The sequence below is a fragment of the Sinocyclocheilus anshuiensis genome, unplaced genomic scaffold (assembly GCF_001515605.1).
Source record: "Sinocyclocheilus anshuiensis isolate Anshui unplaced genomic scaffold, SAMN03320099.WGS_v1.1 scaffold130, whole genome shotgun sequence".
Taxonomy (NCBI): domain Eukaryota; kingdom Metazoa; phylum Chordata; class Actinopteri; order Cypriniformes; family Cyprinidae; genus Sinocyclocheilus; species Sinocyclocheilus anshuiensis.
Genome location: NW_015544207.1, coordinates 1,953,683 through 1,965,627, shown reverse-complemented (window position 1 = coordinate 1,965,627; position 11,945 = coordinate 1,953,683). Strand labels below are relative to the sequence as shown.

The 11,945-nt window shown below is 41.0% G+C and overlaps 1 protein-coding gene across 1 annotated transcript in view; it reads right to left on the bottom strand.

Moving 5' to 3' along the window:
* The window catches only part of bmp7b (bone morphogenetic protein 7b), a 58,950-nt gene that overhangs the window by 45,565 nt on the left and 1,440 nt on the right, over window positions 1-11,945 (bottom strand). The gene's annotated exons all lie outside the window — the stretch shown is intronic.

Sequence of the window (11,945 nt, the reverse complement as noted above, 5' to 3'; positions counted from 1 at the left end):
AGAGCGCCCAGCGGGCTTGGCGCGAGCTCAGCCTCTTGGCCGAATGGATATACTCGAGATTCTTGTGATCCGTCCAGACCAAGAAGGGGTGCGCTGACCCCTCCAACCAGTGACGCCACTCGCCCAAGGCCAATCTCACCGCCAACAGTTCTCTATTGCCAATGTCGTAGTTATGTTCTGCAAGGCTGAGACGGCGAGAGAATAATGCACATCGGTGCACCTCCCCTGTCGCGGTGGGAGCGCTGAGATAAAACTGCGCCAACCCTGACGTCCGATGCATCAACCTCGACAATGAACTGGGACTCAGGATCTGGAACCAACAGAACAGGTGCAGAGACAAAACGGGACTTTTAGGTATCAAAGGCTACCTGAGCATCCTGGTTCCACCTGAAGGACACCTTGGTGGAGGTTAATGCTGTGAGCGGTGCAGCGATCTGACCAAAACTCCTGATGAACCACCGGTAAAAGTTGGCGAAACCCAGGAAACGCTGCAGAGCTTTACGGGAGTCGGGGACGGGCCACTTAGCGACAGCCTCTATCTTAGCAGGGTCGGGTATGATCCCCCTGGAAGAGATGATGTGGCCAAGGGACGTAACAGACTCGGCGTGGAATTCGCTCTTCTCCGCCTTGACAAACAACTGGTTCTCTAATAGATGCTGGAGGACCCGTCTAACGTTCTGGGTGTGTAATTGGAGAGAGGGGGAGAAAATAAGAATATCAACCAAATACATAAAGACAAATTGATTAATCATGTCACCAAGAACGCTATTGACGAGACCCTGGAAAACGGCCGGAGCATTGGTAAGACCAAACGGTAGAACCAGATACTCGTAGTGTCCCGAGGGGGTGTTGAATGCCGTCTTCCACTCATCCCCCTCTCGAATGCGCACCAGATGGTAGGCGTTGCAGAGGTCTAATTTGGTGAAGACCCGAGCTCCCTGCAACAATTCAAAAGCAGAAGACATTAAAGGTAGGGGGTACCTGTTCTTTACCGTAATATCATTCAAACCTCTGTAATCAATACAAGGACATAGGGAGTCATCTTTCTTCTGAACGAAGAAAAACCCCGCGCCGGCGGGAGAGGAAGAATGGCGAATGAGCCCAGCCTGTAGTGATTCACGTATATACTTGTCCATTGCCTCTCTTTCAGGACCGGAAAGGGAATACAGACGACCCTTAAGCGGAGAAGTACCCGGGAGAAGGTCTATGGCATAGGATGCGGAGGAAACGGAGGACGCGGAGGATGCGGAGGAAGCGAGGTGGCCCGGGACTTACTGAAAACCGCACAAAGGTCGCAGTACTCCGCCGGGATGCCGGTCAGGTCAGGAGGATCCACCTGCGAAACACAAGACACAGAGACAGGAGGAAAGGCAGGACCTAAACATGACACATGACAGGACTGGCTCCAGGCTAAAATAGAGTTATTAAACCAGTCAATATGCAGGTTGTGCTGTAGCAACCACGGATGTCCTAAAATTAACGGAGCCTTAGGGGAGTCAATAATTAATAGTTCAATCTCCTCACAATGGTTACCAGAAAGAAAAAGGCTTACACGAGGTGTGACGTGAGTAATGGTGGTAAGGGGATTACCACCCGCTAGCGACCATGCTGTAATGGGCTCGTCGAGGGAGATGGTACTAATGTTCCACTTGTGAGCCGAGGCTGAATCCAGGAAATTCCCCTTAGCTCCCGAATCCAGAAGTGCGTGACCAATGTGCGAATTCCCCTGGAAGGAGAGTCTAAAGGACAGCTGAGTGAGTGTAGCTGGAGAGTTGGAACAAGGAAAAGCGCCCACCAGGACTCTCCGTTTCACTGGTGGGTCTTGGCTTTTAATGGGCACTAAAGGACAAAATGGCCAGCCTTGACGCAGTATAGACATAATCCTTGGGTTAGACGCTCCTGTTTCTGCTGCGGCGTTAGCCGGAGATGACCCAGCTGCATGGGCTCAGCATCAGCTGACTGAGAACTCGCGGCCTCGGGAGAAAGGGGCTCCAGGTGGTGCCACGGAGTAGTAGATTGACGGCGTTGACGGCGGCAGTTGAGATGGCCCTCCACACAGAGAGTGAGATTGATCAAATTATCCAGCTCCTGGGGAAGGTCCACAGCAGCTAACTTGTCGACGATGGCATGATCCAGCCCCTCGAGGAAGCGAGCGCGTAGCGTGCCCTCATTCCAGCAGCAAGCAGCAGCTAGAGTCTGGAACTGTATAGCATAATCGGTGACAGAGCTCTTTTTCTGAGACAGACGCGACAACTGAGCTGCCGCCTCATCTCCCTGGGCTGATCGGTCGAACAGTTTTGCAATTTCCTGGTGAAGATCCTCAAAAACCACACAACAGGGAGCCCGAGAGTTCCATACGGCAATTCCCCATTCGCAGGCACAGCCCGAGAGAAGTGTGAGAACGTATGCCACTTTAGCCTCCTCAGTGTCGTAACATCGAGGCTGTAGTGAAAACACTAGAGCGCACTGGGAGAGAAAGGCTTGGCAGGCATTCGGATCACCATCGTAAATCAGCGGATTGTTGGCATGAGGTTCGGGCTCAAGAGGAATACCAGCGCGGAGGACGGGACCCCGGTTTGCAGCCTCCCGCTGAAGATCATCGACCCGCGTGAGGAGCTCAGCGACTCGGGCATTAAGAGGGTCCACCTCCTGAGCTGTGATGTTGAGTTGGTTAGAATGCTGGCCCAGCAACACTCCCTGTTGAACGAGAGTGGAACGAAGCAGATCTGATCCCGCTGAATCCATCGTTGGTCAGACTGTTCTGTCAGGAAATAGGCTGGATTCAGATGCGGGTACAACAGTGGCTTTATTGAACAGAATAATCAGAAATAGAAGAGAGCACTTCAGCGGACGGTTCGTGAGACCGTGGATTCTTCTACTACCCAGGTGGGTGGGTGACAAGGCCGGCAAGGCAGCTCGCTAATCAGAGCGAGAGGCAGAGTAATCCGCTGGAGAGTCCGCAGAGACCCAGGGACGACGGGTACCTGAGCGCACAGAAAGGTGCTGGGAAAACTACTTGCAGCTACAAGCACTGGAGCCTGAGCGAGACAAGACAGGACAGGTAAACAATCACGACTATAGCAGCCAGAACAATGGTATAAACCACAACAGTCACAAACACAACGAGGAGCTATAAGGAGAACATAACAAGACAAACAAGAATCCGGTGTGAGAGAAGATGAGAGACACAACTCACTCAGTTGAGGCAACCACGCGGACAACGAGCACGTGGTGAGCTGTCAGAACAAAGCCATGTACACACCACACGAACACAGAGACAGCAAATATACAGGTGATCAGACCCGAGACCCGACACTTATAAAGCACATATTAATGCTTTCTTCTAAATGGCCATATTGTACATCCCTTAACCCTACCCCCCATACCTAAACTTAACAACTACATTACTAACTAAATTAGGAGTTCATTGAGGCAAACATTGTAGTTAGTTAGTAGTGAGAATTGGTCCCCAAACCGAAGTGTGACCACATTTTCATTTGAATAAACAGCTCTTAAAGTGTCTATTTAGACTGGCATTAACATTCATATGCAGACAATACAACAGATTTTGTACTGAGAGGGATTCAATATGATTTGCACTTTAGGTCACATGACAAGATCCGCTGTTGTTACATAAAATTATGACTTAGTGGCACTCACAAACAGGCTAGTTTGCTAAATGGAAGTGAAGAATCCAGAACCGACTCTAGTCTCTGTATGTAGTATGTAGTCTGTACTCTATAGTCGGACTGCATTTTTATGCTACATTTGTGTTGGTGTGAGCAGGCCTTTTAGACTTTGCAATCAGTGATTTATGAAGATCCATTTCAGTTAAGATTGCTTAGATGTAGGCATTAGAATGTAAGTCAGCGCACTAGTTTTTGGAACATACCTTCTTCACATTCTCTTTGTTACTGCTATATAGTTGTGGTGTTTTAGTGACCCAGTACAAAAATAAAGTGTTGTCTGCACTTGTTTACATCCACATAGACGAAGACCAGAATATGGGCTGTCACAACATAGGAAGAAGCAAAACATAACAACTGACTACACAGCAAGTTCCTCTTCCACTCAGTCCTGTATTTCAATCAGAAACACCTCGTGTCTTTAGCTCTCCCACCCATTTTCTGCACATCTTTTCCTCCAATGTCTCATTCTCATGGCTTTTTGTTGCTCTGCTCCCACATAAGGTGAATAGAGCGAATGAATCTTGTAGTGGCCAGAAGTATAGTTCTCTCTTTCGACATGTTTTTATGTGTCCTGGCACGCTAGGATGGGGACATCTCACCTAAATATGTAACTCTAACTTTAAAGGAAGGAACCACAAAGTGGTCTAACTCAATTAAAAACCTTGATATCTAAGATTTATTAAATAAAATGCCACTAAGTGTACTCAAACAGATTTCACTTTCATGACTGTTCCTTAACACACTTAAGTACACTTTTAAAAAGTAAATGTTGTAGTAAAATCAAATATTGACTTAAAAGTTCCATTCAAATCATTGTTTTAATCTTTTTTCGTACTTTAAAGTATACTTATTCTAATGTGTTGACTAACATACTAAGGCATATGGACTCCGGTTATTGCCAGTGAAAAAAAAATGATTGTGACTTTTTAATCTCACAATTCTGACTTTTCTCGCAACTGTGTGACACAAGTTCGCATTTCTGATTTTTTGCACAATATAAACTTGTATTGCAAGTTATAAAGTGAGAACTGCATGATAAAGTCAAATTTGTGAGTTATAAAGACAAAATTGTGAGATATAAATTCAAATTAGCAAGTTATAAAGTCAGAATTGTGAGATGACTATTTCTCATAATTCTGACTTTCTCATCATTTTGAGTTTATATATTGCAATTCTGACTTTATTTCTCACAATTAGGAGTTTATATCCTGCAATTCTAACTTTCTAACTCACAATTACAGGTTTATATAACACAATTGTGAAAAAAAAAAGTCATACTTGTGAGATATAAACTTGCGATTGCAAGAAAAAAAATATCAGAATTTAGAGATTCGCAAAAAAAAAGTCATACTTGTGAGATATAAACTTGCAATTGCAAGAAAAAAAATCAGAATTGTGAGATGTCGCAATTACCTTTTTTATTTTTAATAAGCGGTGGAAACTGGCTTCCATAAAAACATGTAAAGTACTTGATTATAATTTCAACAGTAGTGTGTTATTAGATATTACTTTACATTTGAAGTTAGCATAGTTTTAAAGTATTAAATTGCAAAGTCATCATTGTGTAATTACAAATATAAAGTCATTATTGATTTCTTTGGTTAAAAACATATCTTCTTTTGTGCTCAACAGAAGAGCGAAACTCATAAAGTTTTGATATTACTTGAGCGCGAGTAAATGATGAAAGAATTTCACATTTTGGGTGAACTGTCCCTTTAAGTTGGTAAAAAAAAAAAAAGCACTTTTAAGTTAAACTATTTGCATTTAATAGAAATTTAATCTACATTTCAATTTAATTGCAATTAACATGTAATTAAGTGTCTGAAAACTTTTTGTCCTTTAAGGTTCTTGATAGTCACCATTCACTTTAATTATATGGAAAAGAGCAGCCTAAACATTCAGCTAGGAATCAACACTGATTGGTATTCCTGCATGTGGTTTTATTTGAGTAGTATCTTGCAGAGTGTCTGCATTTCACACACTGAAAAGCATGTTCTAGATCCCTGGAGCGTTCACACGCCCTCCACAGTGTTGACTCGTGTTGCCTGCGGCGTGTTGCATTTACATTTTACATACATGCCGTAAGCCATTTACACAGCTGAGCTTTTTACTAGGGTGACTCAGAGACTAAATGTCCCGGTGCCCCACCCACTTACTCTACACACGGGCATATTAACATCTCTGTTATCATTAAACCTAACAAAATGAGACCCTTTATGGGGGCAGAATGACATGACATATCTGAATGACACAACTAGAACTCGGATATTAACTCAATATTAAAATTAATTACATAAAAACAAACATTGAATATCATCAAAACTATATCCTACACATAACATAACTCAGAAACAGATCTATAAAACTCTGAACTCAAGTACAAAGCCATTGCCTCCAGTTCTACTACAAACCGTTTTAGTGAGTCACACCTGTGCTGGAATTGAAACACACTTCATTTCACATCGTAAATTGTGCCCCAGCCTTATGAAGCATTAGGAATGAAGAGGGTCCGGCCATGCCAAACAAAGCTTCTTTAGAGCCTGACGTTCAGCAGACCTCCCCATCGTGCTCTAGAGGAGTATCTGTGAAATCAGATCCACAAGTGTTGTCATAATATTTTAGAAGCAGCGAATGCCACCCGGTTTCATTCAGGAGGAAAGAGTACAAGTCATCAAGATGGAGGGCACAAGAAATACACTTTCTTTTCATCATTTATGAGAAACACTTAGGTCGCTTCATCTGAAAATGTTGTATGTGTCTGAAAAGTTGAAAAAGCTTCAGATAGTATATGTATTTTAAAATGTCCATTCAGTTAAGTTTGCGCTGTATGAATCAATTTCTTCAGAGAAAAATAAGACTTGTAGACATTAACCCTCCTGTTGCATTGAAAAATCTCCGTGTTGGAAGTTCAAAAACATCTTTCAAAAAAATTGGTTGCAACTGACCCTTCGCAAAGACCCGCCCCCCTTAGTTACTGTTGCGACAAGCCATGGCGCTCTCATGCCACACGTCATGTTCTCACGCAGTGAAAAATACATCGCGGAGCAAAGACGACACTGACAACGTGCCGCCAGACAGAGCAGGTTACTTTAGGTATGAAACAAGGTCTCAGCTTCCAAGTTTTTATATTTTTTAAGAAATTCAAACAATAGATACCGTTTTGTGGCTCTTTGATGTGTCGTGACAGATTGCTATAGTGCCTCGGTTCAAGCGGCATTTGAACAGATCATCTCTTTATATTTACTAGCATGAAATAAACAGGAATGAACATCAGAAGGTATTGTTTCAACCGTGGAAAGATGTCAATACACAACATTTTCAAGTTCAAGTCCACCGACGTTAAGCTGGCCGCACACTAGACGATTTTCAAATCTTAACCGATTTTAAAACCATTGGAGACCACAGACATGAAGACAATTTCAACCAATTTTTAGCCTTATAATCCTCTGAACGCGCACACTAGACGATTCGACCAGACCGCAAGACCACACACTTGTCGATTGTAGGAACGATTTCACAGTGACACGAGATCTCACGGAGACTCGCAAGATCAAACGTGATTAGAGAAGAAAAACACATGGAGAACAATCAACGTTGTCAACTGGCTCTTCCGGCACGCGTTCTGTTTCACAGTAAAAAACAACGTATAAAAAAGAATATGAGTGTATTTTGCTTTCATGGAGTTTTTGTGGCTACCATGTTTCAGCTATAGAAGCACGCAACATCCGGTAAGTAACGCTTGCTCGCTCTCATTGGTTATCGCGGGTATCACGTCAGAGGCAGCCCAATCAAGAGTCATAAATATCAAACATGTTTGATATTTACGATTTGATTTCAGGGATGATCTGTCTCGATTAGGACCACTTAAATAATCGTAATGACACCACACAATAGAGGATTTTTTGCACAAAAAATTGCTTGCGACAAGCCGCGAATCAGGCCACACCTCCCAATCGTTCAGGGGAGCAAATTGGCCTTAAAATCCTCTAGTGTGTGGCCAGCTTTAATCTACTCTCCTGTCTAGTTTGTTTGTCAGACAAAATGGCAGATTCTGCATTATGATTGGTCAAATCGTCTGTCAATCAAACTGTCAGCAAAGGGTCAATTTAGCAAAACTTGGCAATATAAAAACTACTAAAGATTCATGTTGAAACACAAAACTTCAATTGTAGCTTGTCAGAGACTAAAAATATGAAATATGTGAGAAATTTAATAATTCCCATCTATTTTTATTGCTATTTCTATTGTGTTAAGCCCTATTTGCATGGGATTAGTATTATCTGGGGACCTTGTGTGATTTTGAAATTACCCCCCCACATCTGAATTTCGTGTGGTGCATTCGCATGGGATAAGCGAAGCCTGTGATTTCACTCGAATTTACTGATTTATCTCCCTTGGATGTCAAGGCTTTGAGAGTCCCATTCTATGGTCCGGTTAGATGGATTTAAAAAAAAAGAAACTAATATAGTTTCGTGCCCTGTGTCATTTACATTTCACCAGGTTAAAATAATATCTCAAGCTTTATACTTGATTTATTTGTAACACATTAACCTCAAAACCTTCAAAAAATCTCAAAACTAAAAATCTTTCTCTTTCTGCAAATTGTATGGCGTAGTGATATGACAGCACCCAAAATACTATCAAACACTCCAGCGCAGCTCCATTCTTCGTGAAAGATGGATAAAAAGGCGCACAGGAAACAAAAACATCGAAAAATGATATACGACCCGCCAAATGCTGGCCAAATCACAGAGATGCCAATTTGCATGGGACTAATATTATCACAGGACCTCGGTGTTCGGCGAAATATGGTAGGTCATTTGCAGGGGATTTTTTACTTTATAAATTACAGACATGGCCGATAGACAACCTTCGCAATTATTACAAATGACTGGAGGTCACCAGGTAATACTAATCCCGTGCAAATAGGGCTTTTGAGGTCAATTTGACCCACATACTGTATGTCCAAAATTAGCTTTTTTTCATGACTGCTTGTAGTGACTATATTTGAAGGTGCAAATAACTACAAGTGAGTATAGTATCTTACATTATTTCTACTTAGCGTACCATATTTATTACTACTTCGTCTGCCTTTTTGTTATTCTCAAACCCTTGTGAGGGTAAAATGGGTTTCTCACACTTCAGTGCTGCAAATGAAACAACTAAAAACATCCTTTGACAGATTATTTGTCTTTGAAAATCATCTAGATAAAGAAAAGTGCATTTTTTCTCAGATGATTCAAAACATGAGTCTCAGTTTCGAGTAAACTTTGAGTTTTACATTTCATAAGTTTGCATGTATTTCATATTTTAGCGTATGACAAGTTTTCTGCTATTTACCTGACTTTTTAGCGTTTTTTTTTCAGTGTTGCTTTTTAGCAGGTTGTATGGAAACCAGTGGTGCTCAAAAGTTGTAATAATTTCCAAAACACATCTGTCTCGAAACTTTTCAAGCACAGTCATAACCCTAAATGAGAAATTTTCACAAAATGTCAAGAAGAAATAAATAGTTTAACCACTATTTTGACGAATTTGAAAATCGAGTGTTGGTTAAATTGAGCCGAATACAACAGGAGGGTTAAATATCTGTTTGATTAACTCTAAAATATTTTAATTTGTTCTAGATCATTAGACGAGATGGCGTTCATACAAAAACGCTGCCAGTCACAGAGTGGCTTGGTACTAAGGAAGCAAAGACACCGACACTGACACTTCCATTCCTTCTGGAATACGGGATATGTTCATAATTGTAAATCGCTCACTTGTTCTCAAAATGCTCAAGATGAATCAGTGTATTTTTCAAAATATTTAGAGATTGGACTTCTCCAATCAGCTTTCCTCTCGTTGTTTTAAAGCCATGACACAGATCATCAAATACCATATGAGGGCATCCAATTCACGTGTAATTTTTTTCTTTAGGAAAATGGTTTAGGACGAAGGTTTTTTGATTGAAACATTGGTTTATCTGAATTAAACTTTGAAATCTGCAACAGAATGCAGGAGCTTTTCTTCACTGAAAGGATCTCTACAAGTTAAAAAAAACAGCTCAAATAATACATTTCTTCTTAAAACCATTGGAAAAATAATTGGGCATTTCATAATTTAAAGGGATTTGCGGAAAATCATATTCCAGTAAACATTAAAAACTCTTTAGATGTTATTGGATCGCATTTGGTTTCTGTGTGAACTCTTTTTGTTTTCCTTGTGTTTATTTTGCTTATGTAAAACATATTTGTTATGATTAACTGTCAAGTTTATGGATCGCAGCTTTAGTGAAGAAAGCAAAACCCTCGTATCGTATGGCATCCATGCAGTGTTCTCTGGGCCTAATGCAATATAGCAACTACGTGACCACCACAGTGAAAATTAAGTAAATATAAACACATATCTTCACATTCTTCCTGCAAAATGCCAAAGGGGAAAGTGACACTGTGTTTAATATAAAAGGTGTGCTGTGGCACTTCAGTTTAGTTGAATGGAGCGGCTACAGCAGGTTGTTTCATTTAAAGCTGACGGGAAGCACGAAAGCGAAGCAGAAAGAGAGAGAGGCCCTTGATTCTGCGAGCCTCTGTGGTCAAATCCATCTGTGTCAGTGCTTGTCCAAAATAGGCACAATACAGCAGTCCTCTGGATAATTACACATTTCAGAATAAGAAACACTGTCACCTCCCTCCTTATAGTCATACACTTACTTACACACACATTAGCCTTTCTCAGTTTAATCATTTCTTTTCATTATAATAAACAAAATATGTTTGTAATTCTTGATCAGTATTTAAAGGGCCAGTTTACTCAAAACAATTAATTCTGTCCTCATTTCCTGACCCTCATGTCATTCCAAACCTTTAAATCAGTCCAAATATCTTCTTTTGTGTCCACAGAAGAAAGCAAGTCATACAGGTTTGAGACGTCATAAAAGTTTTATAGCTTCAAAAGAATTCAGATCGTCACTTAACTATCACATCCAACCCATCTTACCAATAAAAAGTGATACAAATCACATCCTTAACAACATAATTGCTCTTATCGGACAATAAATCACACTTTGCATGGCAGTGTTGTGCTTGCGTGCAGATGATGATGCTTTAATGAGGAAACTAACAGGTCTCCTGATAAGATAAGACAAGTCAGGTACTTATGAAGCATTAAGGCAGGCAAAGTTAGGCGGTGTCAAAGATTACACTTTAGGCGGAGGTAAAGGTGGATGACTAAAAGCTGCTTGAATGGTGACCTGGGAGCGTTCATACAAGACATGTTGCCAAAATACCAAAGTTATTACAGTTATTGTTTTTATAATAAAACAGTGAACCGTAGCTACCACGGTGCTGAAGAAAAGGCATTAATCAAACTGACATGTATATATTATGTGTCATGGTTTTACAGTAGCAACAATAAATGTTATTGGCAGAAACTATGGTTTCCATATTTAAGGGTCATTCCATTGTCGCTTTTAAATGCAAGAATATACATGAGTGGCCCCAAAGGCTTTCTCACTGCAGTTAAGCAAACGAGTTGAGACGTACTTTGCACTTAGCAAAACACTTGTGCCTCTGTCAGCTGATATCATTACTGAAGATAAAGAGACCGTTGAGCTCCCAGACAGCCAACTCTGAACACCTGAACATTAGCGGAGGACACAGCTGGCGCTGAGACAGCAGACGCTTGGGAATGTGACAGTGCTTTATTATCACTACCCAAAACACACAATGCAAATATAGGTTTGCATTCACCCGCATTAGGAGCTTGGAAATCACGCCAAGGTTAAGACTTTGCACAGATAAGTGGCCTAATAAAATCAAACGAACAATGAAGGAGAGAACTATGCATGCTATTTGGCCCAGAAACAAATAAAAAAATGAATCCCCATTCTTAGGCCAGTTATTATTCACTCAGCCCTGTTATTATCTGATTTCTGTGGCAGCTCTTTCCTCTCGATGCCAAAACATGAAGAGGCAGAGGATCAATCTGATTTTTGACTTTTCAGATAGAATAGAAATGCAATAACCCATCATGATGTTTCACATTCAAGCGCTGCAGTTTCATTAGCCGCTTTTGTCTTCCAAAATAAACCACATCGGTTTCGCTTTTGGAACAAGACTTTGTGACATTGTCAAGAACATCTAAACAAACACTAAAAAGCAGAGTTATGCATGTTTGAAATTGTTTCTTGTAAAACTATCAATCAAATTTGACCCAAAATATGTTGTTTTTCTAAGTTTTAACCCACATAATGCTCTCAATGATAGGGTACAATGG